Source organism: Microcaecilia unicolor, chromosome 3 (genome assembly GCF_901765095.1).
Source record: "Microcaecilia unicolor chromosome 3, aMicUni1.1, whole genome shotgun sequence".
NCBI lineage: Eukaryota > Metazoa > Chordata > Amphibia > Gymnophiona > Siphonopidae > Microcaecilia > Microcaecilia unicolor.
The window spans coordinates 120730782-120754862 of NC_044033.1; the positions used below are offsets into that span (position 1 = coordinate 120730782).

A 24081-nucleotide genomic window follows, 5' to 3' on the forward strand; every position below is an offset into this window, starting at 1 on the left:
AGCTATTTTAGGAATAATTAATTTGTCACTGAAGGTCATTATTTGGAAGTTCTTAATTCTTCCAGCTACCATTCCACAGTCTACAAAGTGTATTTTTGATTTTTTTTAATTACAGTGGTACTAAAAGTTGTTGTAAATCATTGGAAGGATACTAGTGATGTGCATGTTGTAATAAATAACGTAGTAATTAAAAAAAAAAAAGCAAGTGTGTGTTTATAATCTACCACTGCATTCCACAAAAGGTACAAGTTATAATGCACATATGTTAAATGCTCCAAGGTTTCAACCCAAGTAATGTTTAAAAAAAAACCAAAAATAATTATAAATAGTAACTCTGATGGTTGAGCACGTCTGCTTTGGTGGTCTTTTACTAGGTGAAACATCTCTGCACAAATAGAGGAAGTCCATATAACCAGCCCCTCCAAATTGCACAATGATCATGATTTAAAACTAATTACTACTGTAACCGATTAAACCAATACTTCATTTGTGTATATCCGTATGATGCACAAGCCGGCATCTTTGAAAATATAAGTGAGATCAAATAAAAATGCTACCAACAATAAAGAACGACAACGTGGATGAAGCAGCACGTAGGTTTGTTTGCTTTGTTTTCGATGTACGGGGATGACGGCTACGAAGGGAAGAGGGGAAAATGATCTAATTGGCTTCAGCTTTTTGACGTCATGCCAGATCCTGTTCTCAATCTAAACTCCTCGAGCGCCGTGCTCTCCTCTGATGCAACTTCCTGCTTCCGCCGTAAGGATGCCTCAGAAGAAGAGAAGACTGTCACTTGTGTCATAGCGGATGGGACGGTGCACACAAGAGAAGAAAAGCTGTGGGATTGGCCGTGGGCGATCTCAGGTATGAGCTTGACCGTGGATGGTGGGAGGTGCCGGATCGCTAACAAGGAGGAGAGTGTAAGGTACAGGGAGTGATCATGAGGAGGGGAGAATGATCTCCCGATCCTAGAATGTATGTGAGGAGGGTTGCAAGGCGTATGAGGACAGCCGAGTGAGTATGTTTTGGTATCTTTTGCACTGTACACTTTTGAGATGACTACACGATAATCTCGTGTTTCAGATCTGTTGCTCACAAAGCACAGGATTGTTTTTAAAATGTATTTTAATCAACTTCCACATTTCTGTGTTTGCAATGTACATAATTTTATTTAATAACATTCTGTAACTTTTTCTAATATTTAGTTTTGACATGATTTTGTATTTCAGATCTGGCAACTCTCCGTTCAGTTCCTTAACCCTAGCTGCATTCAGAACAGAAATGCAAAAACGTGCTGGAGCTGAAGCATCAGTTTAGTCCAAGCTAGTATCACTGCTAAGGAAGAGAGGCTAAGCAGAACGTCCTCAATCTTGCAAAAGGATCAAGGAAAAAAAAGAAAAACCAGCAATGTGAGTCTTTTGGAATGGAGCAGAAAAGAGCTTGCAACTTTTGTTCTCAGTTTTCTTTCCTCCCCCTCCCCTTTTCCCAGCATACATCCCACTCTGTAATAGCAGATGTTGAATAACCACAATCTGTGATACATTTCACCTCTTGTATAACATATGATCTGTAGGTACTACAATTTTAAAAGGTAGAATTTTTTTAAAATTCTTTCTGCAGTGAAAATAAAACTCAGAACATAACTATAAACTGCCGAGCAGTACCTTTTCGTTATAGTTAAAGATCTTCCAGACGCAGCTTAAATATCATCACTGGAGAACTCGCTGGTAGGTTAGAGCAGTAGGTGGAAAGCTAGGAAGCCAGAGTTCAAATCCCACCTCTCCCATTCATTCAAGTCAGTTTATCCTCTGTTGCCTCCTATAATCAGGGAGCTACTTATTTTACCTGAGGCATGGCTCACCTTGAGCTCTGATTTGGGAAGGCAAGTAATTACATTGCAATTCAAGATACTCTGTAAGGGCTGTTGGCTGCTCTTGTCGTTATGTTATGTTATATTATATTATACAACTTTTCTATTCTGCAATAACCAAAATAGTTCTATGCGGATCACATAATCAAGCTAACCAGACCAATAATCTGTGAATTACAATACAAATTTAGTTATAAGACCAATATCAGAAATATTCTCCAATAAATGAATCTTGAGATTCTTATGAAAATTCAAATAGTTTGATAGAAAACGAATCGGCTTTGGTAGTGAGTTCCACACAAAATTAAACATTTTAAATCTTTTAACCTGTTTAGGTGATGGAAAACCAAAGTAACATTTGGTTATGAGTCCTGCTATTAACACCATTAGAAAGAAGAACTGCCCAATTGTTAAAAGAATTTTACCAATGATACGAACACCACGAGACCAAGTCAGGCTTAAAGCAGTTTTATTTCTTGCAAGGAGACAAATCCAGCATACCCTCATGAAGTTGTCTGCTCTCCCCATACCTTCCCGTTTCTTATATACCTTTTTAGACTCTCATCTACGTGCAGCTGTACATGAAGCATGTCTTTTAAGCTTGAATGAACATGTTACAGTTTTAGACCATTAGGAGGTTTTTACAAGCTAGCCAAAAAACATATCTAAGAATATTCAGTTGTAACACACAAGGTCAGAAGCCGTTTCTTTTCTTATCTACACTTGTTTAGTATATGTTAAAATGATTAACTCAATCATTTTCCTACACCAATCAGTTAGATATCCACAAGTTCCAGGAACTAGCACTAGGTCAGCAGCAATGTTTCCTGAAAAGGACAGGCGGACAGGACACTTAGTCAGCAATGATAGTCTTACTGTAATAACCTGCAAGGTGAGGCAGTCAGTGATTGAGCCATTGTACTGAGTACCCAAAACAGCTGCCTGCTTTTCTCATTTATATGCTGTGCCTCTGTCCCTTGCCCCAGCAATTGGTGTCTCATTGTATTTCTTTTTTCAGTAACTTCCAGCCATGAATGCATATTGTTTACTGCTGCTGGTTTCTTTCCTGTTCTGCTCAGTAGCCACCACTTGCAACACATCAGCCCTCTGTGTCACTTTGGCTTAATTCCCTCTGTTATGTACAGTCCCTTCACTGTCTCTCCCTGACCTCTGCTCTCCTCTCCTCCCCTTCACTTTTCTATCACAACTTGCATTCTTTTCCTAGTTTTATTTAGATCTGTTATTTATAATCGCCTTTATCCAAGGCAGAGAACAAAAGTACATACATAATCATAAAAACTAACAAAATACAAACAGCTCAAAACCAAGAAAAATGGTATATAAAAAATGTTCAGGTCTGCTAAAACGTCGAGGTAAATTATAAGCCAGGCAAAGCAAATGGTGCTTCAGTGAACACGTAAGAGTTCAAGTTGCCTTGCTGTCTAATGGCAATTTATTGCATTCGTATGCTCCAGCCACTGAGCAAACCCCTTTCCTTGTTTGCTCAAGTTGTAAATGCCAAAAATCAGGTACTACAAGTCCACATGTGTTTGCAGAGTGCAGGGCTGGGGATGGTACATAGTGTTTGTAAGTTATTATGGAAATAAAATGAGTCCTGATAAAGCCCCAAATGAGCCAACAGAGTTAATTTAAACTTAATGCCGTAAGCAGCAGGCAACTGCATAAGATAAGGTGTGATATGTTCATATTTAGTCAACCCGTATAAAAGCTGTGCAGCGGAATTCTGCACAGTTTGTAGTGGTTGGCTACAAGAGGCTGGTGGGCTCAAATAAGTAATGTTGCAATAATCTAATCTGCTTAATTTCATGGCTTGCAAAATTTTCTGGAAGTTGCATCTTGGTAATGAAGGAAGTAATTTGCTTAGCAAATGTAGTTTGAAATAGGAGTTCCTAATTGCCAATTGTACCTATGATTTAGGAGCCGAACAGGAATCTAGAAGGATCCCCAGGTTTCATACATAGTATGATATCCATATAAATAATTCTCACCTCAAACATTCTGAAGCTCACTCTGTGGCAGGGAAACACTGGAGCCCTGCATTTAGGCTGTCGCTACTCACTGTCAGTTAGGCACCACTCACTCTCACTGATAGACCCGCCTGCAGCCACGCCCCTTCCGCACATAATTCGCTACCTCAACGTTCTAATGAAGCTGCAACTTCCGGTTTGTGAGCTGGCAGAAATCGGAATTTATCCCCATTACTGTTTGCCCCGCCCTCGCGTCAAACGTGATGACGTCGAGGGCGGAGCAATGACACGACCAATCGCGTTGCTGTGCCCTCAACGTCATCACGTTTGACGCGAGGGCGGGGCATACATCGATCTACTACGTGAGGATGAACGGAGGGAGTGTGAGGCAGGTAGGCTATAGGTCACACGCAGCGAGGGAGCCAGCCAGCCACTCTCTACGTCGCGGGGCGCAGCGCCCACGACCACCCTCAAGCACGGAGGGTAAGTTCAGCAACAAGGGGAGGGGGATGGTAATGAAAGCGCCTTGCTAGCGCCCGTTTCATTGGCCTCAGAAACGGGCCTTTCTTACTAGTCTTTACTAAAGTACCAGGTAATAAAACATCTGATGGAAACCAGGTTAGAGGGTGAATTGGGTCAAAAGTGACTAACAATAATTCATTTATAAATTTGCATATTGAACACTGCATTGTTATTTAAGCAAAGGCAAGTGAAATAAGCCTTAGAGAGCAGTTAATTGTTTATTGTTTTAATACTGCTTCTGAGTCCTCAGTGAGGGGGGAAGAGATGTCATCTAACAATGAAGCTTGGTCATGTGCCTTTCTGCCTCTTGGTTTGCTGTTAATGCTGCATATGTGCTTGCTCTCTTTGGTGACTGTCAAATCCATTTTCCAGCATGGCATCAGCAGATGTTTGTGATGAGATTTGAGTTGACTGCGTGCATTACTAATTGGCGTCATGCTTATCCTCAATCTCTCTCTTTCTCTGCAGACTTCACTCCTCCATGTATCACTGTGTTTACTCTCTATGTACTTCCACTGTCTCTTTATGACTGCTTGCTAAGGTTTCTTTGTGCTCAGCTCCTCTTTTAGCTGTTGCAAGTGTTGCGGTTCTGTGTCTCAACATGACCGCTTGCTGATGCTGTGGACTTACTGTTGTGCCATCACCTACTTCAGACCTTGATGAATTTTCTTTCAATATAGGAGCCAGCTGCTGAGGCTTCTCACTATAGAGTGATACAAGGTCAAAAATTTGTCCCCATTTCCTCCCCGCAACCAAATATTTTCCCGTCCCCTCACCATCCCCACAGTCTTAATATAATTCCCCGTTCAAAAGCTTTGAAAATTGACCCCAGTATAATTTAAATAATCCATATATAATACTAATAATAGCCCTGATATTCAAAGCAAACACATAACTCACTTGGCTGTATATTTTTAACTAGTAATTCGCTTCTTTAAGTTTTTGTAATTTGTGTTATATTCTGTACATTATTATGTTTTATTCACTTTGTTTGTAAGCCACATTGAACTTGAGTCTAATGTGGGATATAAATGTCATGAATAAATAAATACTATATGGATAGAAGCATGCCATTTACATGCTGGTAGTCATGTCAAATCATACTGAGTCAACATTCAACCAAAATAAAATTGTGTACATCAAACGAAAAAGATTGTATGTTTAAACAAATGAGAGATCTGCATGACACTAAATATTTTTATTATTTATTATTTTGACTTATAAAACCACTTGTCACTGAAACATGCTTAAAACAGAATAATCCATTTGTGTATCTAAAATGTAAACTTCTGCAAAGTGATTCCATGTGCCCCAAATGAAAGGAGAGTTTAACTTTTACTTCCATTTAATTACAATATATTCCAAAATACAGAGTTTATTACTGCTGTTTCTACCAGTGGCAATAATGTTTTAAGCTGGTTTAGTGATATTGAATTTTATTTCATGATATATATATCTAGATATGGAAAGCTTTCAGGAAAATAAAAAAGCTGTCAAGTAAAAAAAAAAAAAAAACAACAAACCTTTTATCCTCCACCTTTTTAGGCACTGCCTATCCAGCTGGAACAACTTTACACTTTTTACAGATGGACCACGCGTAGGCAGCCCCTTATTTCTAATTATAATTTGCTATTGTTTTCAATAGTGTTCTTTGTTTTGGGTGAGCTAAAATGGCTGCAAGCTCCGCCTACTGGCTTAAATCTGAAGCCAGTAGGCGGAGCTTGCAGCCATTTTAAACCACGCACAGCTCTTGCCGTAAGAGCCGGTTGTTAATTTTTTAAAGATCTTGCGAGCCGTTTGTTCAGCACGGCGAGCTGGCTCCGGTAAACGAGGTAAGCATGGCAGGAGGGCGCCACAAGCCATGCTTACCCCATTTACCTCACCTCCCACTACTGCCCTCGTTTGCCTGCGCCACCCAGCGATTCTCCTCTCTCCCCTGATTACCTCCGTCAAAGCGGCCACGTCATTGAAACCCTGCCCGTCTCTAGCCTTCTCTTCGTGAGTTCGTTTCCTCAGAGTCCCGCCTTCTGACGTCATTTCCTCTTTCCGCGAGGGTGGGACTCTGAGGGAACGAACTCACGAAGAGAAGGCTAGAGACGGGCAGGGTTTTCAATGACGTGGCCGCTTCGACGGAGATAATCAGGGGAGCGAGGAGAATCGCTGGGTATGGAAGGCAGGGGAGAGAAGAGAACAGCTGGGTATGGCTGGCTGGAGGGGTTATGCATTTAAAAGTGTACACAATGACAAAATAGCATCTCCTTGAATGACACATGTAAGTATATGCTGGGATGGAGTTTAGGCAAATCAATGGTGCAAAGTATGCACGGTCAGGTAGATTGTATCCATATATTTGCACCAGTTACCAGAGCTGGTGTATTTATTTATTTAGATTTATTAAAGATTCACCCAAGTTGGTGTACAGGAGGTACAGTGTAACATCAAACTTACAATTTTGTTAATAGCATAACAATACCTGAGTATCTGTCACTAAATGTTTAATGTAAGATACATGGAATCACATCTTGTTCTAACACATTCCTGTGATTTTCCTACATTGTATTTTGTGTTCTGTTTTACATAATCTTCTTAGAATGATGGATAATGCAGAATATAAGTTTTATAATGTACAAATAAATTTATTTCTAGTGGCAGTCTCATGAAGTTGCCTCTGGAGGTTGCAGCAGCCATTTGGGGATTCCTCCCACGGGAGGAATACTGGACATTGGGGACGGAGGGTAGGCCTGCATATAAACAGAGATGTAATTTTTTTATGCTTTTTGTGGCTAAAAAAAAAAATCAGTGTTTATATTCAAGTATATACGGTAATCGATTGCTAAGTTACAGTTAGTTGTTCAAAATCCTCAATTAAGCCTTGTAATGAAAAATTAACTTCCTTTTCTCTTAATTGGCTTAACAGACTCTAAATCAAAGAATGTGCTTGGGAGTGGGAATCGCACAGAGCTATTATGTACCTTGCTGTTTCGCTATTTAAATAGACACGTGAAAAGTTAAGACAACATGGTAAGTAAAAATTGTCTATTGATTTTATTTCAATGTATTTGTTATACAGCCCTTCATTACAGTTTACAGAGATGGTATTTGTAGCTATATACATAAAGGAAAGACTTTGAGTGTTTCCACAATAACACACATCCAATATGATGGAGTGCAATAGAAAGGGAAATGAATTGCACAACAATAAGTAACCGAAAGATGAGTACCAGCGCACTTAGAGGATTATCAATAAAATAGGCTCCCAGATCGAGCCCCACAAATTTTACCTCTGCCCCAAAGAGAGTGTAAACTCAAGTGTGTACCTGGTGTATTTTTATATACAGTGGGGGAAATAAGTATTTGATCCCTTGCTGATTTTGTAAGTTTGCCCACTGACAAAGACATGAGCAGCCCATAATTGAAGGGTAGGTTATTGGTAACAGTGAGAGATAGCACATCACAAATTAAATCCGGAAAATCACATTGTGGAAAGTATATGAATTTATTTGCATTCTGCAGAGGGAAATAAGTATTTAATCCCTCTGGCAAACAAGACCTAATACTTGGTGGCAAAACCCTTGTTGGCAAGCACAGCGGTCAGACGTCTTCTGTAGTTGATGATGAGGTTTGCACACATGTCAGGAGGAATTTTGGTCCACTCCTCTTTGCAGATCATCTCTAAATCATTAAGAGTTCTGGGCTGTCGCTTGGCAACTCGCAGCTTCAGCTCCCTCCATAAGTTTTCAATGGGATTAAGGTCTGGTGACTGGCTAGGCCACTCCATGACCCTAATGTGCTTCTTCCTGAGCCACTCCTTTGTTGCCTTGGCTGTATGTTTTGGGTCATTGTCGTGCTGGAAGACCCAGCCACGACCCATTTTTAAGGCCCTGGCGGAGGGAAGGAGGTTGTCACTCAGAATTGTACGGTACATGGCCCCATCCATTCTCCCATTGATGCGGTGAAGTAGTCCTGTGCCCTTAGCAGAGAAACACCCCCAAAACATAACATTTCCACCTCCATGCTTGACAGTGGGGACGGTGTTCTTTGGGTCATAGGCAGCATTTCTCTTCCTCCAAACACGGCGAGTTGAGTTCATGCCAAAGAGCTCAATTTTTGTCTCATCTGACCACAGCACCTTCTCCCAATCACTCTCAGCATCATCCAGGTGTTCACTGGCAAACTTCAGACGGGCCGTCACATGTGCCTTCCGGAGCAGGGGGACCTTGCGGGCACTGCAGGATTGCAATCCGTTATGTCGTAATGTGTTACCAATGGTTTTCGTGGTGACAGTGGTCCCAGCTGCCTTGAGATCATTGACAAGTTCCCCCCTTGTAGTTGTAGGCTGATTTCTAACCTTCCTCATGATCAAGGATACCCCACGAGGTGAGATTTTGCGTGGAGCCCCAGATCTTTGTCGATTGACAGTCATTTTGTACTTCTTCCATTTTCTTACTATGGCACCAACAGTTGTCTCCTTCTCGCCCAGCGTCTTACTGATGGTTTTGTAGCCCATTCCAGCCTTGTGCAGGTGTATGATCTTGTCCCTGACATCCTTAGACAGCTCCTTGCTCTTGGCCATTTTGTAGAGGTTAGAGTCTGACTGATTCACTGAGTCTGTGGATAGGTGTCTTTCATACAGGTGACCATTGCCGACAGCTGTCTGTCATGCAGGTAACGAGTTGATTTGGAGCATCTACCTGGTCTGTAGGGGCCAGATCTCTTACTGGTTGGTGGGGGATCAAATACTTATTTCCCTCTGCAGAATGCAAATAAATTCATATACTTTCCACAATGTGATTTTCCGGATTTAATTTGTGATGTGCTATCTCTCACTGTTACCAATAACCTACCCTTCAATTATGGGCTGCTCATGTCTTTGTCAGTGGGCAAACTTACAAAATCAGCAAGGGATCAAATACTTATTTCCCCCACTGTAATATGCAAGTACTTCACAACTTCATCTCTACTTCTCCAAATTACACCCCCTAGGACTGCCTACATGCAGATCACCTAATGGCACACACTTTTCATGTGTGTAGTTTTTACATGTGTATGTGGTAGCACAGTTTTATAAAAAACTAGTAAAAAAGGCCCGTTTCCGAAACAAAAGAAACGGGCGCTAGCATGTGGTTTTCTTAAAGTTATTTTTTCTGTTTGATGTGGTTACAATGTGTCAGTAAGGTTTTTTTTTTTTTTTTTTTTTTGGGGGGGGGGGGTAGGGGGTTGGGGTATGTGCTCTGCTGGTAAACTGTGATGGTTTGTTGTGTTGCTTTGAGGGTGGTTATTGTTTCTTGGGTTTTTTTTTTTGTTTGTTTGTTTGTGTGGTTTTTTGTGGAGGGGAGGTTTGTGGAGGGGGACTTTTATTGTAAATGTGTTTGCAAGGGGGTTAGCCCTTGCTGGTTTTTTTTTTTTTGTGCTGAAGCTGGTTTTTTTTTTTTTTTTATGGTGGTAAGCTTGAGAGGAGCAGATTATCCCCGTCGGGGGATTGATTTTTTTTTTTTCCAGAGTAATGCGCCACGGGGGAGCAGCGCCGTATTGTAGTGTGTTTTCGGGGAATCCCCGAGGTCGGGAGATTTTCTGAGGATGGTTGGGCACATCCTCAGCCGGTTCGTTAAAGGGGGCAGAGTGATTTTGAAGAGGAATGCGGTAAGGGGAGTAGCGCCGTAGTGTACTGTGTTTTCGGGGAATCCCCGACATCGGGAGATTGTCTGAGGATGGTTGGGCACGTTCTCAGCCGGTTCGGTAAAGGAGCCAGAGGAGGGAGGGGGGGGGGAGGGTGTCGGTTTGTGTTGAACGGGGGTTTCTGGGTGTGCGGCTGGTGTTTTCCAGCCAGTGTTCAACAATTTGTAGGCAGGTTAGGAGTAGGGAAACACGCTCCGCGTGTTTCCCTACTGTTTTACGTGCTTCGGTCGCTTATTCGTTCTAGTTGGCTGTCGGGTAAGCCTACCAGTTGGGCGGCACCTTCTTCAGGGCTGGCACGTTCCAGATGGTGAGGGGCTGTTTTTGTCGTGCCTCGTGCAAAGTACATATTTTCACACATACCCGTAGGTTGCGGTGGTCGTCTGCTTTCCTTCCTGGACAGATAATCAGCCGTTCGGTCCTTTGTTCTTTTTTATTTTTTTTTCTGATAATGAGTCGTTGTGTTCGTGGTGAGTGCTCCTCCCTTATTACCTTGTTGTTGTCTCTGATTGGTCCTAGTAACGTCGCGTTTCGTTGCTTGGTAACGTTGGTAGAGTTTGCTTTTTCTGATTGGTTCGTCATGCCTCTTATGTGTTTTACCATTGCTTGGCAACATATCCCTTCCTTCAGCACGTCATAACGTTTGACGTGAGGGCGGGGCAGGGGCGGGGCAGAGACGTGGTTGGCTGCCTGGCTTGCTGGCTTCACAACATGAACGCCACGAACCCCACGAACCCTTCAGTGAGTGTTTTACTGACTTCAGAACGTTGTCCTCATTAGAACGTTCACGGTGCGTTTTATTATATTAGATCCTTTTCTGCATATAAAACAGGCTTTCCACACAAATTCTTTATAAGATTATCTTTGTTGGCATCTAAAAAATTATTGCACACAAGAGGTCTTATATGGAATCCTGTGTGTGTGGTTTTCTGTTGCACCAATAAATCTTGAGCTTGGTCATAAACTCAATTGAGACTAACAAAACTGTTCTGGGAAAAGGCTCCATCCCTTGCAGTCATCACACATCCTGTATATTCTAAGAGTAGAACTGCATTTTCAGTTTAAAACATTTTGCGTAAGGGCAGGATTGTACATTTGTCAGCACACACAGCTGGAATATGCATTTTGCCTCTCCCTTTGTGCATGTGTAGATTTGTATCACTTGGGGCTTTGCACATGTAGGTGCTAATTTCTAAGTTCTAGTGCCTCCTCCTGAAGCAACCGGTTCACGAAACAAGTGGCCTTTGTCGGGGTTTTGGACAGCTGGAATTTGTTCATCCATTGCAACCCATTTATGCACTGGAACAGTAGCAATTTGATGATCTGGTATTAGGAAAGGATGCCATCCAGTTAAGCTAAGTACTTGTGGGACTTTATTTTGATGAACTACCAGCAGTGTTTGTTGGAACTTTGGGGATTTGACATGGACATTTCTGTGTGGTTTTTTTTGATAACTAAAACAGACTGCGTGGGTTTTGGCTAATTGTTTCTCCACTTTTTTTGGTGAGCAACTTTTTTCTCCGGTTTTGGAGGGGTTTTTTTTGTTGCTCTTTTTTTCTGCAGCTAATTCCAGATCATACGCTTGTACTTAGCAGTACTTACACATGCGTATGCTGTATTTTTAAAAGCTGCAGATATAAGAGGGGCCCGGTGAAATAAGTGTTCACAGAATTTTTGAAGCGGTGTTGCTGTACATGTCCAGTTGGTCAGGTCACAGGCATTCGTGCATTCCTCGGGGCAAGCGCAGAAGTGAGCATGGAAGTTTATTAAACTACGTGTTTGTTCTTGTTTTTTTAATTTATTGTCTTTATTAGAAATCAACCAACACAAGAAATACACAACTTCTCCATCCCGAGGCCTGAGGCCCCGTCCGCTTCACACACCAATTTTCACTAACATTGAACCATCTCAAACTTTGTGAATTAATCCCCCCTTCCCCTCCCCTCCCCACTCCCTCAGCTCGTGTCATCCCCCAGGAGTATCTTCAATTGAGACCACTCCTTTGCTTCTTGCTTATATTTTCCCTGCCTTTTATCTGTTAATTGTTCTAATATAGCGAGAACCCTCAATTTTGTCTGCCAATCTAACTTTGAAGGTCCCAATGCCTTTTTCCAGTGCTTTGCAATTGTGGACTTCGCTGCTGCCAGGCTCATCCTCTTGAGCCTGCGTTGCCATTTCTGCCCCTTTTGGTTACCCCAGCCCAACAGGCACCATTTCGGGTCATAAGGGAATGGATCTTCCAAAGCTTGGGTCAAGTCCCCTGTTAATGTCCTCCAAAAGATCTGTATTCTTGCGCACTCCCATCATGTGTGGTAAAAAGTGCCTTTCCCTTTCCCACACCTCCAACATATGTCTGAAGCCCCCGGATACATACTTTTCATTCTGTCTGCCGTGTAGTACCACCTACTCAGAACCTCGTATGCATTTTCTTTCACCAGCACACATACCGATGCCTTCTTAGCTTCTATCCCAACCCTCTTCCATTCCGAGTCTGCGAGGCTCTGCCCCATGTCCTTCTCCCATGCCAACATGTATTGAAATTTATTTGACCTCCTCCCTCTTAAATGGCCATATATCTTCGAAATTCCGTTACCTTCTCTATCTATGGCCCCCCAAATATCTTCAAACTGCTCCTCACTCGTAAGGTCTATCTTTGTCCATTTTTCTTTCAATATATAATGTTTAACCTGTATGTAAGCATACCCATCTTTCTCCGAAATCCCATAGTACTCTTGTAATTCCGGGAATGTCTTCAACCTCCCTTCAGTTATTAGGTCCCGGAATCTAATTAGCCCCCTTTGGAACCAATCTCCATATACCCTGCTTCCCCCCCCCCCCCCCCCCCCGGGAATCCTGGGTCTTGGGTCAGCCAGGCATACGTTGACCTATTCCTTGTCCCCCTCAGTTTTAATTTTAATTGTCCCCACAGTGTCAGGAGGTGAGAAACAAACGGATTTAGCGTTAAACCTCTGTATGTTTGAATCGAATGGGATGCCCACAGCAGCCCCTCCAGTGTCCCCTCAAGGACAAAAACTTATTCCAGTCTGGTCACCGGGGACAAGTCTACCTTGCACCATACTGCTATTTGCCGAATCTGAGCCGCCCAATAATACCACAAGATATTTGGCATATTTCTCCCCCCATCCTCTACCGACCGCCACATAATCTGTTTAGACAGCCGGGCCTGACGCCCCTCCCAAACAAACCTTCCCAGATCTGATTGTAACCTAGATAGCTCCCCCCTTGGGACATCTATCGGTAATGTTTGGAACAAGAAGAGCAGCCTAGGTAGAATGTTCATTTTTATTGCTGCGATCCGCCCCCACCATGACAGCCACCGCCTGCCATCTGTGCAAATCTCTCCGCACCTCTTGGAGTAATGGTGTATAGTTGAATGCATATAATTGATTTAAGTTCTTGGTGATTAAGATACCCAAGTACCTAAAACTCGTGGTCGTCACTCTGAAGGGAAATGCCTCTTTTACACATTCTAATTCTTTTTCCGAAATAGTAATGCCCATAAATTCAGACTTACCATAGTTTACCGAAAAGCCTGATATCTGTCCATACAAATTCAATTCTTTTACTAGGTTGGGCATCGTCAATGTTGGGGAAGAAATGTAAAACAGTATATCATCCGCAAATAATGCGATTTTATGTTCATGCCCCCCTAACCGAATTCCCTTAATATCCCTTGAGAGACGAATCTTCTGGGCTAGTGGTTCAATGGATATCGCGAATAGTAGGGGTGAGAGAGGGCAGCCTTGGCGCGTGCCCCTCTGAATACCAAACTGTTCCGAGTACCCCCCATTAACTATAATCTGTGCCACCGGTGCCGCATATAGCCCCTTTATCCACTCAACAAAGACCCCGCCTATCCCCATTGCTCTCATCACCTCCCATAGATAGTCCCACTCCACCCGATCAAACGCATTCTCGGCGTCTATGGTGAGGAGCGCCGATGAGTCCCCCCTTCTTTGAGCCCCCCACATTATGTTCAAGGTCCTACATATGTTATCCGCTACCTGTCTATTAGTGATAAAGCCTGACTGGTCCTCATGAATAAGGTGTGGCAGAACTTTGCTCAATCGGTTGGCCATAACTTTACCCAGAATTTTAATATCTATATTAAGCAGCGAAATAGGTCTATAAGACCCACAATTTGCTGGGTCTTTCCCTGGTTTTAATATTACCGTGATTCCCGCCGCATGCATGCTTGGCGGTACTCCATTCCCCCCAAAACATGCATTTCCCACCCTCACCAGCAGTGGGGCTAGGGCATTCCCAAATATCTTATAAAACTTCCCCGTATACCCGTCTAATCCTGGCGTCTTCCCTCCTTTTAACCCTTTGATGACCCCAACTACTTCCTTTACCATTATTACATCTTCTAAATCCCTCCTTTGAGCCTCTGTTACTTTCTTTAGATCCAATTCTTCCAGGTAGTCCCGTACCACCCTCTGGGGGGCCTGAACTCCTTTAGTGTACAGCGTCCTATAAAATTGTACAAATTGGGCCCTTATCTCGTCATCTTAGTAGACCTCCCTATCTCCCGTACCCTTAAGTTTTGTTATTGTCGTCTTGATTTGCCTTTGCCTTAACCCTCTGGCTAACAGGGTCCCTGCTTTATTACTGAATTCAAAAAAAATTTTGTTGCATCATGCTTCTAGCGTATTCCATCTTTCTCACTTGTATTTTGCTCAATTCTGCTCTACTTTTCTGCAATTCCTGTAGTGATTGTGCATCCCCCTTCTCCTGATGAGCTGTTTCCAGTCTTACCAAGTTCTGTCTAATATTCATCTCCTGTGCTGCCCTTTCTCGCTTGCGCTGGGCTCCCCTCTTTATAAGATGCCCCCTAATCACTGTTTTAAGAGCGTCCCACAAAATCCCATCCGTAACTGTTCCATTATCATTATATTTTAAATATTCCGTAATTATATCTCTCACCCCCTGACACTCCTCCTCAGTATCCAGCAACGATTCATTAAGTCTCCATACTGCTTTCCTTGGAGTTCTTCCCCACCCCCTCAAGGACACCCACACCGGAGCGTGATCTGAAATGTGCATAATGTCAATATCTGAATCCCTCATGTCTCCCCACATTGAGCGACTGCACCAAATCGCGTCGATTCTAGTATAGGTCTGCTGGGCATAGGAGAAAAACGAAAATGCTTTTTGCTCTGGATGTTGCAACCTCCAGACGTCCACCAAGTCTAGCTCTTTCATTAGTTTAGAAAACTTTCCTCTTATATACTGTGTGTCTCTTTCCCTTCCTTTGGAGTGATCCAACTTACTTGCCGGGAAGTTAAAGTCCCCTCCCAGCACTATTTGGGTCCCTCCAAACCGTTGCAAGTCTGAACTCAGTGATTCAAAAAAGGCCCCCTGCCCCACGTTGGGTGCATACACATTAATGATTGTAATAGCTTTATTATTTATCATGCCCTTAACTGCCAACCACCGTCCCTCCCGACCATTACACACTTCTTGCACCTTAAATTGCAATCTTTCTTTAATATAAATTGCCAGTCCCCCTGTTTTACTACCTTTGGTATCTGCCAATAACCAGCATTCACCTAGCCCCTTGCTTTTAATTAACAGTTCCTCCTGCTTTCTTATGTGGGTCTTCTGTAGCATAATTACATCCCAATTCAATTTACGAAGTTCCCTGAAAACAATACTCCGTTTCCCTGGGTTATTTAAGCCATTAACATTCCAAACCCCAACCTGAACCCCCCCTATTAATCCTTTCCAACCGGCCTTGATCCCTCCCAGCCAGTTAAATCCCTGCGGAAGTGCGCCCCGCCAGAGATCTCCTCTTTAAGTATCACCCCTTCCACTTTCCCTCCCCCCCCCCTCCTGTGATTACCCTCACATTTCCTTATTTAGGTCTGATATCTTTATCCCCAAACCTCACATTTTCCCTCTAAATACAACCCTCATGCAGTGTTGAAATCATATGAAATTACACAAGAGCAACCCGTTCTCCAGTTCCATGTCCAGATCAGGTCACTGTCGACTGGGACCCTCTCCTCTCTCTTTCCACTCTTTGCCAGCCGGATCTCTCTCTGGGGGACCCTCCATTCCTCTGTGAGTGTCTTGTAACTTCCTCATTCGGTAGATCTGAGCACCCCATCTCTTTCAGTATATTCCAGGCTCCCTCGGGCGTCTGGAGTCGTCGAGACTTGTCTCCCACTGTGATCAGTAGTCCAAACGGAAATAACCATCGGTATCTCAGGCCAGCCTTTTGGAGGTACTGCGTGACCTCTTTAAACTCTCTCCGTCTCTGTAGTGTCTTTCCTGCTAGGTCCTGGAAAACCTTTGGTTGGCAATTATTCCAGGACCACTCACCCTTGGTTCTGGCTTTTCTCCAAATCTCTTCCTTAATGTTGTAATCGTGGAAGCAAGCTATAATGTCTCTGGGTTGGCCCTCCCCTCTGTGGGCCCAGACTTCGATGTGCTCTGTCCACTTTTATTCTTGTCAGATTTGGGTTGTCTTTTCCTTCATTGTTTGGCCCCAAAAGAAACTCTCACAGTTCTTGTGCGACCTTAGTTGCATCTTTAAACTTCTCTTCTTCGGGGATCCCTTTAAAGCGTAAGTTGCAGCGGCGAGACCTGTTTTCTAGATCTTCCATCTGCGTTTCCAGGTCTGTTCTCAACTGTTTTTCTTTTTTAAGCGCCACCTGCAAGCTCCGCACATCCATCTCCATGTTGTCAACCTTCTCCTCCGTTTCCGCCATGCGGTTGCCAATCTCCTTCATCTCCTCGTGCAGTTCTCCTACCGCCGTTTCAATACTTCATCTGGTGGCTATCATCTCAGCTTTCAGTTCTTTGAACCACCGAGCCACATCCAGCTTGCCGGTTTCACCTTCGGGGACATTAAGCTCCTCAGGATCCAGCGCCGAGTCCAAGTCTCCGGGCGCCATCTTTGTTCCTGCACTTTTCCCTGTCCCCGGGTTCTCCGCGGTGAATTTAAGTTTTGCGAGTCTCTTCCTTGCTGCCATTCTCTCGCCTTTATTTTTCCGTTTAAATGCTCATATAGCACTGCTTTTTCCGAGGGGAAAAACCGCTAAATTGCTGTAGCCTGTACAGAGCTTCGCTATCAAGCGGCCATCTCTGTTCGCCGACGTCACTTCCTCCGTTTGTTCTTGTTTTATGCATTTACTTTTTCAGTCCGCTCAGTCCGTGCCCAGACTACGCCCCCTTGAAATCTCTGTGTTCTGGTTCTCTACATGGGTAAAGGACAGCTTTCTGAAATTGTCATGTCTGTGTATAGGAATTTTACACATGCAAATGCTGTTTACCTGTGTAGATGCTTCTAAAATGACTTCCGTAGTATGGCTGCAAATAAACACGTGGTTAAGCCAAATAATTGAAGTGGTGGCCACCCAGTGAACATTGACTTCAGAGTTCAGAAGTTGTTGCAGTAGCAACGTTTGTTAAATGAGCAAGGCATAGCAAAATGCTGAGCAGAATACATGCAGAACTTGGTATGTGACATATAGCAAATGGTTAGTTCTGTTGCCTATTAGTTTGGCTTTTCTGTGAGAGGTTGTAGTGCCTCCTTTTCTTTTAATGACCATTTTCCCTTTACCCCCTGCTGTGTGGAGTTAGATAATTTTGAGGGTAAATTTTGTTTATTATGGCTCTTAATGTACCACCATTCTTGTAGAACAGGGTAACGTACAGGGTATGACATTGTTTCAGGGTATACACACACAAACCTAGATAGTAGGAAGAGAGCACTGACTTTTGTGTGATTATGAGGCTCATTTTCAAAGCACTTAGACTTACAGTATTCCATAGGTTACTAAGTCCTTTGAAATTGAGCCTCTCTGTAATTTTGTAAGTCTAAGTGCTTTGAAAATACGCCTCCACATGTATAATGTTAATAATGCTAATGAGTTGCTAAGGTTTAATGGAGATGAAATTCCATAGGCAGTCTACCCTTGTAGAAAAGCATTTTAAAGAGGGAAATACAACAGTTAGAAAGTAATGCTGCTGATTAAGACCCATCTGTTTTGTTTAGCCTTTGAGGACATAGGCTTAGGGCCATAGAGTGAATTAATTACCTATTGCTCTGTCTATAACTCTGTAGTCATTTACAGTGGGGGAAATAAGTATTTGATCCCTTGCTGATTTTGTAAGTTTGCCCACTGACAAAGACATGAGCAGCCCATAATTGAAGGGTAGGTTATTGGTAACAGTGAGAGATAGCACATCACAAATTAAATCCGGAAATCACATTGTGGAAAGTATATGAATTTATTTGCATTCTGCAGAGGGAAATAAGTATTTGATCCCCCACCAACCAGTAAGAGATCTGGCCCCTACAGACCAGGTAGATGCTCCAAATCAACTCGTTACCTGCTTGACAGACAGCTGTCGGCAATGGTCACCTGTATGAAAGACACCTGTCCACAGACTCAGTGAATCAGTCAGACTCTAACCTCTACAAAATGGCCAAGAGCAAGGAGCTGTCTAAGGATGTCAGGGACAAGATCATACACCTGCACAAGGCTGGAATGGGCTACAAAACCATCAGTAAGACGCTGGGCGAGAAGGAGACAACTGTTGGTGCCATAGTAAGAAAATGGAAGAAGTACAAAATGACTGTCAATCGACAAAGATCTGGGGCTCCACGCAAAATCTCACCTCGTGGGGTATCCTTGATCATGAGGAAGGTTAGAAATCAGCCTACAACTACAAGGGGGGAACTTGACAATGATCTCAAGGCAGCTGGGACCACTGTCACCACGAAAACCATTGGTAACACATTACGACATAACGGATTGCAATCCTGCAGTGCCCGCAAGGTCCCCCTGCTCCGGAAGGCACATGTGACGGCCCGTCTGAAGTTTGCCAGTGAACACCTGGATGATGCCGAGAGTGATTGGGAGAAGGTGCTGTGGTCAGATGAGACAAAAATTGAGCTCTTTGGCATGAACTCAACTCGCCGTGTTTGGAGGAAGAGAAATGCTGCCTATGACCCAAAGAACACCGTCCCCACTGTCAAGCATGGAGGTGGAAATGTTATGTTTTGGGGGTGTTTCTCTGCTAAGGGCACAGGACTACTTCACCGCATCAATGGGAGAATGGATGGGGCCATGTACCGTACAATTCTGAGTGACAACCTCCTTCCCTCCGCCAGGGCCTTAAAATGGGTCGTGGCTGGGTCTTCCAGCACGACAATGACCCAAAACATACAGCCAAGGCAACAAAGGAGTGGCTCAGGAAGAAGCACATTAGGGTCATGGAGTGGCCTAGCCAGTCACCAGACCTTAATCCCATTGAAAACTTATGGAGGGAGCTGAAGCTGCGAGTTGCCAAGCGACAGCCCAGAACTCTTAATGATTTAGAGATGATCTGCAAAGAGGAGTGGACCAAAATTCCTCCTGACATGTGTGCAAACCTCATCATCAACTACAGAAGATGTCTGACCGCTGTGCTTGCCAACAAGGGTTTTGCCACCAAGTATTAGGTCTTGTTTGCCAGAGGGATTAAATACTTATTTCCCTCTGCAGAATGCAAATAAATTCATATACTTTCCACAATGTGATTTTCCGGATTTAATTAGTGATGTGCTATCTCTCACTGTTACCAATAACCTACCCTTCAATTATGGGCTGCTCATGTCTTTGTCAGTGGGCAAACTTACAAAATCAGCAAGGGATCAAATACTTATTTCCCCCACTGTAGTTGTCTTTTTTGTGTGAATAGAATGCTTTCCTATCGAAGTTTTAGTTCATTTCTTTTACCAATTTTATTTTACTTGGAACCTTTATTTATTTCATTGGAACCTTTGATCTGTACACCTGCAAAGGTGGTATTATCATGTATAAGTGGAGGAGTAGCCTTATGGTTAGTGCAGTGGGTTGAGAACGTGGAGAATTGGGTTTGATTTCCACTACAGCTCCTTGTGACCCTGGGCAAGTCACTTAACCTTCCATTCCCCAAGGCACAAGAAACTTAGACTGTAAGCCCACTGGGGACAGAGAAAGTACCTGCATATAATATATGTAAACCGCTTTGGTTGTAGCCACAGAAAAACAATATATCAAATCCATGACCCTTTACCCTTTAAAAAATTAAACTAAACTAGGCATTCCCAGAGTGGAGAATGAGAACTGCAGGGTAAGGGAACATCACTTACCACTCACATCCAGATACTCAAAACGCCAGCACTGTACTGAACAGCGCCGAACAATACTGCCACAACAAAACGGCAACACAGCTGTGTAATGCTCAATGCTAATGACATGCAAATTTGGGCATGTTGTTGGCGTTGAGCATTAGGGAATTCAGAGGGAGGGTTGTTCCAGGCGTGTGCACTCAAGAATTGTGTGTTAAGCACAGCTCTTGAGCGCATGTCCTGGAACGTCAGAGGGGGGAGGAGGGAAGGAAGAGGTACCAATCACCTGGCTGTGTGATAGGTGCAAGATGAGGTTGCAGACTCCGTTGCTCTTGCTCCTCTGTCAGGCGATCTCTCTGCTCCTGCTCCGCGGGGCTGTCAGCCAGGCCACCCCAGTGAAGCCCGGGTGGCGGGCACAAGTAAGTGGACTGCTGTGGTGCTTTCTTAGCAAGAGGGGCAGAAGACTCAATTGACTTCAGCAATGGTCCCTTTAAAAAAAACAACAAAAAAAGAAGGGGTGGAGGGAAGAGGAGCAGGTTTATTAGTTTAGTACAAGCGCACATCTTTTAGGCATGAAAGGGGAGCACAGTGTAAGGGAAAAATGAGCCTCATACACCCTAACACCAGCACAGTATTGGCAATGGGCTTGCAGCCGGAGGAGTGCCCTTTTTGGCACAATGCTCGCTAAACATTGGGGAGGAATGGCGAATGAGCTCATCGGCATATTCATTGCACTATTCCTTCCTACGCTCTGGGTCTCCGAACATCCTGCACTGGTAAAAGCAGGCGCTAGTCCAGCACTAATGGCCTCTAGCACCCATGTTTACTTTTGAGCTTCGAGGCCTCAGCTAATAAAACCAACATTAGCACCTACTCTTACCAACAAATAACACATACTTACACCTGTGCTGAAGTAGGTGTAGTTTTGTGCATTGGCTTTGGTGAAAGCAATAGTCTCTTTAGTAAAATAGGTGCAACATTTGCCTTCAGTTAGGCACTCTGGGGCCAATGCAGAAAGCCCTGTGGTACACCTGCACCCCGATGGCAGGTGTGTGGCTTCTACTATGAGATTAAGGAGAAGGTATTCTGCGGTGATGCTGTAAGCTAATGCTATGAAAATTCAGTACATGCAGAACTTATGCGCTAATCAGGGAAATCCTACCTAGCACATAGAAACATAGAAGACAGGAGGCAGGTAAATACCCTGTGCACATGTCCAAGCAAAAGTGAAACATGCCAGCACACATCTGTGGATGAACCAGAAAGTTGTTCTGCACCAAAAATGTTAGCCTTACAAAAATTTCTTGCACATACCATTTTTGTGAGGCTGATATATGCAGAACAAAATTTTTTTTTTTAAGTTGCAGGCACTGATCAAGTTGCAGAAAAAAGAGCAAGGCAATTAAATTCTGTCAAGCAACCCCTTTTACGCTACCCTGAACCTGGTGAAAATGTTCTCTTGGTACGCACGTATTAAAAACCCTGTTTGGCTTCATTACCGTTAGTTTTAATATACTACTACTACTACTTAACATTTCTAGAGTGCTACTAGGGTTACGCAGCGCTGTACAATTTAACAAAGAGAGACAGTCCCTGCTCAAAGAGCTTACAATCTAATAGACAAGTGAACGGTCGGTCCGATAGGGGCAGTCAAATTGGGGCAGTCTGGATTCACTGAACGGTAAGGGTTAGGTGCCGAACGCAGCATTGAAGAGGTGGGCTTTAAGCAAAGACTTGAAGACGGGCAGGGAGGAGGCTTGGCATAAGGGCTCAGGAAGGTTGTTCCAAGCATAGGGTGAGGCGAGGCAGAATGAGCGGAGCCTGGAGTTGGCGGTGGTGGAGAAGGGTACTGAGAGGAGGGATTTATCCTGTGAACGGAGGTTACGGGCGGGAACGTAAGGGGAGATGAGGGTAGAAAGATAGTGAGGGGCAGCAGACTGAGTGCATTTGTAGGTAAGAAGGAGAAGCTTGAATTGAATGCGGTATCTGATCGGAAGCCAGTGCAGTGACCTGAGGAGAGGGGTGATATGAGTATATCGGTTCTGGCGGAATATGAAACGTGCAGCAGAGTTCTGAACAGATTGAAGGGGGGATAGATGGCTAAGTGGGAGGTCGGTGAGGAGTAAGTTGCAGTAGTCAAGGCGAGAGGTAATGAGAGCGTGTCCATGCCACTGCATGCGCTAACAGCATGTTACTGGTCACATGATGCAGAATGCTCGTTTACCGTGTTCTTCTTCTTGCTATAACTCTCTGTATCGGCCCTTTGCATGCCTGGGCTGTTTTAGAGGATCCTGCTTTGTTAGGTGCTATGAAATATAGTGACTAATACTAAGGAAAGGTTAGATTACAAATTTCCGTTTCTTTACCAAAGAGCCTGTAAGAAAGGTCAAGTTGATATAATGTTAGATAAATTTAGTTACAGTACGTCAACAGCAAAGTCGTAGAAGAATCAGCACATTAGTTCCTGCAAAGAATTATGAATTTGAAACAAGAATGCACACAAAGTTATTATCAAGAGGTACTGTTTACAGAGAGTATAAGAATTTTAAGAACTGTTGTGTGACTACTATGTTAGTCCATTTGATGTGCACAGAAGTGAAGTTCAACAAAAATTCACAACCTAACCCCATATGCACCCCCATTCATCTGCCACCCTCTAACATTTACATGCTATAAAATACGCACCATACAGTGACGACCTATCTTTTGGACTAACAATGCATTTTTTGCCAAACTCATGGAAGCTATAGACTCAATTCATTAGGTCAAAATGGAATGAACAAAGCAAATAACGACTGAATACTCACAAGTTACAATCTTTCCCCTCCCCCCCCCCCTTCCTCCTACCATTGTAATGTATTTACCATCGGATTCTATATAGCGCTTGCAAATCAGTCATATTCTGGATTTGTGCGCACAATTTAATTACCTTAACAAGCCAATTGGTGCTGATAATTGTCACTTAAGCGATTTTTTTTTTTTTTAATTTATGCATTTTCAAAACTACATATTAGGCAGATCATAACATCTGAAATCACATTGTATCATAATAAGAAAAAAGAAGTGAAAATTCAGTCCCTTTAAAAAAACATGTTACATACATTCTGGGAAAGAGATTCAAGAAATGAGTGGGAATAAATACTATAATAAAACTTAAGACATGGTGGCTGTCATCTGCTGCAGCTGCTCACACTCTTTTCATTCGGGTCCCATGCAGTTCGCTGCACCAACTCAGTCTTTAGCCCTTCCTTCCTTGTACGTGGTGTGAGGCGTGTCGTGCCCGCGTTTTCTGATGTCAATGTGCTCCCCAGACTCATTGTGCCTGTTGAGTGTTCATGTCCTTCTCTTTCGCCTCCTCACTGCGATGGTGAGAACAGAGGCCAAGTTGTCCGTGTGGCTTTTCTGCCAAGCATATCCAGGTTACTCATAATTATATGGTGACTCCACTCTGTCCCTCCGAACCGGGTCTGGTCCTCCTGGGTTCCTCTTGGGTGCACTGGACACCTCCCTGCTCTTTCTGTGCCCCAGTGCTGCCTTCAGGCATGGAAGGAAAGCCTACAGTCTCTCTGGTGTGTAAAAGACAAAAATGCAGTCTCTGACAGTCTCCATAGTAGGGCTTAACCCCTTCACCTCATGTTGGGTGCCATTTTTGTAACCCTAGTCCTATTCACAGTCCTTGGTGCTGATTAAGCTCTTCGGATTAGGCACCCAGACCAGGATTTACAAAAGGTGTGCCTGAGCTCGGCGCCGACTGGGCCAATTCCTGGTAGGCCAGGGGTTCTGCCATCACCTTTCAGCTTCCAAAATAGCCGAACCACAAAAGCCACACACACACTGGGATTGTTTTTAAAAATGTTGAATTTTACTAAAAATGTTGAATGTAGTTAATAGAGAATACA

At 43.5% G+C, this 24081-nt stretch overlaps 1 protein-coding gene across 1 annotated transcript in view; it reads left to right on the plus strand.

Moving 5' to 3' along the window:
• The first annotated feature begins 764 nt into the window (after positions 1-764).
• Positions 765-24081, plus strand: part of BTBD3 (BTB domain containing 3) — a 66973-nt gene continuing 43656 nt past the window's right edge. Inside the window, exons 1-3 of the mRNA XM_030196333.1 lie at positions 765-864; positions 1230-1409; positions 7298-7401. The gene's annotated coding sequence lies outside the window, so the exon portion shown is untranslated. The remainder of the gene's footprint in view (positions 865-1229; positions 1410-7297; positions 7402-24081) is intronic.